This window comes from Melozone crissalis, unplaced genomic scaffold (assembly GCF_028551555.1).
Source record: "Melozone crissalis strain CALT ecotype California unplaced genomic scaffold, PUWL_Pcris_2 ptg000171l_1, whole genome shotgun sequence".
NCBI lineage: Eukaryota > Metazoa > Chordata > Aves > Passeriformes > Passerellidae > Melozone > Melozone crissalis.
In genome coordinates, this window is record NW_026535939.1 from 191,548 (window position 1) to 197,547 (window position 6,000).

The window sequence follows — 6,000 nt, forward strand, 5'->3', positions numbered from 1 at the left end:
TGTGAGCGGCAGAATCGTCTTTGCGCGAAGAAGCAGCTTCTTCGTCTCCGGGAGCCGGAGAGAGCGGCAGCTTCGCAAAGGTGATGAAACAAGCTGTACAACACTGCGATTGTGTGCGCAGCTTGCTAACTGAGAGAAAACAGTACCTGAACACTCTCCTGCCTTTTCTATTCACATGAAGATTCGATTGCAAGCTGTTTTCTACAACTTTCTTTCTCTTCTTGCAAAACACTCGGCAGACCTCCGTGCAGCTTCTAGAACACGATGGGAGATGTTTTTTGTGCTGGCACAGTTTCTCCTTGCCAGACAGAGTGGAAAAGCTTTTTGCTAAGATGTAGACGAGAAGAGAGGCTAAAGACGAAGGTACGGTGCTCTGCAGAGCTAAGCACAGCTCCCGGGCCTCTTTCGGCAGAAGACGCACACTGCAGAGCACTGTGAGCGGCAGAATCGTCTTTGCGCGAAGAAGCAGCTTCTTCGTCTCCGGGAGCCGGAGAGAGCGGCAACTTCGCAAAGGTGATGAAACAAGCTGTACAACACTGAGATTGTGTGCGCAGCTTGCCAACTGAGAGAAAACAGTACCTGACCACTCTCCTGCCTTTTCTATTCACATGAACATTCGATTGGAAGCTGTTTTGGACAACTTTCTTTCTCTTCTTGCAAAATACTCGGCAGACCTCCGTGCAGCCTCTAGAACACGATGGGAGATGTTTTCTGTGCTGGCACAGTTTCTCCTTGCCAGACAGAGTGGAAAAGCTTTTTGCTAAGATGTAGACGAGAAGAGAGGCTAAAGACGAAGGTACGGTGCTCTGCAGAGCTAAGCACCGATCCCGGACCTCTTTCGGCAGAAGGCGCACACCGCAGAGCACTGTGAGCGGCAGAATCGTCTTTGCGCGAAGAAGCAGCTTCTTCGTCTCCGGGAGCCGGAGAGAGCGGCAGCTTCGCAAAGGTGATGAAAAAAGCTGTACAACACTGCGATTGTGTGCGCAGCTTGCCAACTGAGAGAAAACAGTACCTGACCACTCTCCTGCCTTTTGTAATCACATGAACATTCGATTGCAAGCTGTTTTGGACAACTTTCTTTCTCTTCTTGCAAAACACTCGGCAGACCTCCGTGCAGCCTCTAGAACACGATGGGAGATGTTTTTTGTGCTGGCACAGTTTCTCCTTGCCAGACAGAGTGGAAAAGCTTTTTGCTAAGATGTAGACGAGAAGAGAGGCTAAAGACGAAGGTACGGTGCTCTGCAGAGCTAAGCACCGCTCCCGGGCGTCTTTCGGCAGAAGGCGCACACCGCAGAGCACTGTGAGCGGCAGAATCGTCTTTGCGCGAAGAAGCAGCATCCTGGTCTCCGGGAGCCGGAGAGGGCGGCAACTTCGCAAAGGTGATGAAACAAGCTGTACAACACTGCGATTGTGTGCGCAGCTTGCCAACTGAGAGAAAACAGTACCTGACCACTCTCCTGACTTTTCTATTCACATGAACATTCGATTGCAAGCTGTTTTGGACAACTTTCTTTCTCTTCTTGCAAAACACTCGGCAGACTTCCGTGCAGCCTCTAGAACACGATGGGAGATGTTTTTTGTGCTGGCAGAGTTTCTCCTTGCCAGACAGAGTGGAAAAGCTTTTTGCTAAGATGTAGACGAGAAGAGAGGCTAAAGACGAAGGTACGGTGCTCTGCAGAGCTAAGCACCGCTCCCGGGCCTCTTTCGGCAGAAGGCGCACACCGCAGAGCACTGTGAGCGGCAGAATCGTCTTTGCGCGAAGAAGCAGCTTCTTCGTCTCCGGGAGCCGGAGAGAGCGGCAACTTCGCAAAGGTGATGAAACAAGCTGTACAACACTGCGATTGTGTGCGCAGCTTGCCAACTGAGAGAAAACAGTACCTGACCACTCTCCTGCCTTTTGTAATCACATGAACATTCGATTGCAAGCTGTTTTGGACAACTTTCTTTCTCTTCTTGCAAAACACTCGGCAGACCTCCGTGCAGCCTCTGGAAGACGATGGGAGATGTTTTTTGTGCTGGCACAGTTTCTCCTTGCCAGACAGAGTGGAAAAGCTTTTTGCTAAGATGTAGACCAGAAGAGAGGCTAAAGATGAAGGTACGGTGCTCTGCAGAGCTAAGCACCGCTCCCGGGCCTCTTTCGGCAGAAGGCGCACACCGCAGAGCACTGTGAGCGGCAGAATCGTCTTTGCGCGAAGAAGCAGCTTCTTCGTCTCCGGGAGCCGGAGAGAGCGGCAGCTTCGCAAAGGTGATGAAACAAGCTGTACAACACTGCGATTGTGTGCGCAGCTTGCCAACTGAGAGAAAACAGTACCTGACCACTCTCCTGCCTTTTCTATTCACATGAACATTCGATTGCAAGCTGTTTTGGACAACTTTCTTTCTCTTCTTGCAAAACACTCGGCAGACCTCCGTGCAGCTTCTAGAACACGATGGGAGATGTTTTCTGTGCTGGCACAGTTTCTCCTTGCCAGACAGAGTGGAAAAGCTTTTTGCTAAGTTGTAGACGAGAACAGAGTCTAAAGACGAAGGTACGGTGCTCTGCAGAGCTAAGCACCGCTCCCGGGCGTCTTTCGGCAGAAGGCGCACACCGCAGATCACAGTGAGCGGCAGAATCGTCTTTGCGCGAAGAAGCAGCTTCTTCGTCTCCGGGAGCCGGAGAGAGCGGCAACTTCGCAAAGGTGATGAAACAAGCTGTACAACACTGCGATTGTGTGCGCAGCTTGCCAACTGAGAGAAAACAGTACCTGACCAGTCTCCTGCCTTTTCTATTCACATGAACATTCGATTGCAAGCTGTTTTGGACAACTTTCTTTCTCTTCTTGCAAAACACTCGGCAGACCTCCGTGCAGCTTCTAGAACACGATGGGAGATGTTTTTTGTGCTGGCACAGTTTCTCTTTGCCAGACAGAGTGGAAAAGCTTTTTGCTAAGATGTAGATGAGAAGAGAGGCTAAAGACGAAGGTACGGTGCTCTGCAGAGCTAAGCACCGCTCCCGGGCGTCTTTCGGCAGAAGGCGCACACCGCAGAGCACTGTGAGCGTCAGAATCGTCTTTGCGCGAAGAAGCAGCTTCTTCGTCTCCGGGAGCCGGAGAGAGCGGCAGCTTCGCAAAGGTGATGAAACAAGCTGTACAACACTGCGATTTTGTGCGCAGCTTGCTAACTGAGAGAAAACAGTACCTGACATCTCTCCTGCCTTTTCCATTCACATGAACATTCGATTGCAAGCTGTTTTGGACAACTTTCTTTCTCTTCTTGCAAAATACTCGGCAGACCTCCGTGCAGCTTCTAGAACACGATGGGAGATGTTTTTTAACTGGCACAGTTTCTCCTTGCCAGACAGAGTGGAAAAGCTTTTTGCTAAGATGTAGACGAGAAGTGGGGCTAAAGACGTAGGTACGGTGCTCTGCAGAGCTAAGCACAGCTCCCGGGCGTCTTTCGGCAGAAGGCGCACACCGCAGAGCACTGTGAGCGGCAGAATCGTCTTTGCGCGAAGAAGCAGCTTCCTCGTCTCCGGGAGCCGGAGAGAGCGGCAGCTTCGCAAAGGTGATGAAACAAGCTGTACAACACTGCGATTGTGTGCGCAGCTTGCCAACTGAGAGAAAACAGTACCTGACCACTCTCCTGCCTTTTGTAATCACATGAACATTCGATTGCAAGCTGTTTTGGAAAACTTTCTTTCTCTTCTTGCAAAACACTCGGCACACCTCCGTGCAGCCTCTAGAACACGATGGGAGATGTTTTTGTGCTGGCACAGTTTCTCCTTGCCAGACAGAGTGGAAAAGCATTTTGCTAAGATGTAGACGAGAAGAGAGGCTAAAGACGAAGGTACGGTGCTCTGCAGAGCTAAGCACCGCTCCCGGACCTCTTTCGGCAGAAGGCGCACACCGCAGAGCACTGTGAGCGGCAGAATCGTCTTTGCGCGAAGAAGCAGCTTCTTCGTCTCCGGGAGCCGGAGAGAGCGGCAGCTTCGCAAAGGTGATGAAACAAGCTGTACAACACTGCGATTGTGTGCGCAGCTAGCCAACTGAGAGAAGACAGTACCTGAACACTCTCCTGCCTTTTCTATCACATGAACATTCGATTGCAAGCTGTTTTCTACAACTTTCTTTCTCTTCTTGCAAAACACTCGGCAGACCTCCGTGCAGCTTCTAGAACACGATGGGAGATGTTTTTTGTGCTGGCACAGTTTCTCCTTGCCAGACAGAGTGGAAAAGCTTTTTGCTAAGATGTAGACGAGAAGAGAGGCTAAAGACGAAGGTACGGTGCTCTGCAGAGCTAAGCACAGCTCCCGGGCCTCTTTCGGCAGAAGACGCACACTGCAGAGCACTGTGAGCGGCAGAATCGTCTTTGCGCGAAGAAGCAGCTTCTTCGTCTCCGGGAGCCGGAGAGAGCGGCAACTTCGCAAAGGTGATGAAACAAGCTGTACAACACTGCGATTGTGTGCGCAGCTTGCCAACTGAGAGAAAACAGTACCTGACCACTCTCCTGCCTTTTCTATTCACATGAACATTCGATTGGAAGCTGTTTTGGACAACTTTCTTTCTCTTCTTGCAAAATACTCGGCAGACCTCCGTGCAGCCTCTAGAACACGATGGGAGATGTTTTCTGTGCTGGCACAGTTTCTCCTTGCCAGACAGAGTGGAAAAGCTTTTTGCTAAGATGTAGACGAGAAGAGAGGCTAAAGACGAAGGTACGGTGCTCTGCAGAGCTAAGCACCGCTCCCGGACCTCTTTCGGCAGAAGGCGCACACCGCAGAGCACTGTGAGCGGCAGAATCGTCTTTGCGCGAAGAAGCAGCTTCTTCGTCTCCGGGAGCCGGAGAGAGCGGCAGCTTCGCAAAGGTGATGAAACAAGCTGTACAACACTGCGATTGTGTGCGCAGCATGCCAACTGAGAGAAAACAGTACCTGACCACTCTCCTGCCTTTTGTAATCACATGAACATTCGATTGCAATCTGTTTTGGACAACTTTCTTTCTCTTCTTGCAAAACACTCGGCAGACCTCCGTGCAGCCTCTAGAACACGATGGGAGATGTTTTTTGTGCTGGCACAGTTTCTCCTTGCCAGACAGAGTGGAAAAGCTTTTTGCTAAGATGTAGACGAGAAGAGAGGCTAAAGACGAAGGTACGGTGCTCTGCAGAGCTAAGCACCGCTCCCGGGCGTCTTTCGGCAGAAGGCGCACACCGCAGAGCACTGTGAGCGGCAGAATCGTCTTTGCACGAAGAAGCAGCTTCTTCGTCTCCGGGAGCCGGAGAGAGCGGCAGCTTCGCAAAGGTGATGAAACAAGCTGTACAACACTGCGATTGTGTGCGCAGCTTGCCAACTGAGAGAAAACAGTACCTGACCACTCTCCTGCCTTTTCTATTCACATGAAGATTCGATTGCAAGCTGTTTTGGACAACTTTCTTTCTCTTCTTGCAAAACACTCGGCAGACCTCCGTGCAGCTTCTAGAACACGATGGGAGATGTTTTCTGTGCTGGCACAGTTTCTCCTTGCCAGACAGAGTGGAAAAGCTTTTTGCTAAGTTGTAGACGAGAAGAGAGTCTAAAGACGAAGGTACGGTGCTCTGCAGAGCTAAGCACCGCTCCCGGGCGTCTTTCGGCAGAAGGCGCACACCGCAGAGCACAGTGAGCGGCAGAATCGTCTTTGCGCGAAGAAGCAGCTTCTTCGTCTCCGGGAGCCGGAGAGAGCGGCAACTTCGCAAAGGTGATGAAACAAGCTGTACAACACTGCGATTGTGTGCGCAGCTTGCCAACTGAGAGAAAACAGTACCTGACCACTCTCCTGCCTTTTCTATTCACATGAACATTCGATTGCAAGCTGTTTTGGACAACTTTCTTTCTCTTCTTGCAAAACACTCGGCAGACCTCCGTGCAGCTTGTAGAACACGATGGGAGATGTTTTTTGTGCTGGCACAGTTTCTCCTTGCCAGACAGAGTGGAAAAGCTTTTTGCTAAGATGTAGATGAGAAGAGAGGCTAAAGACGAAGGTACGGTGCTC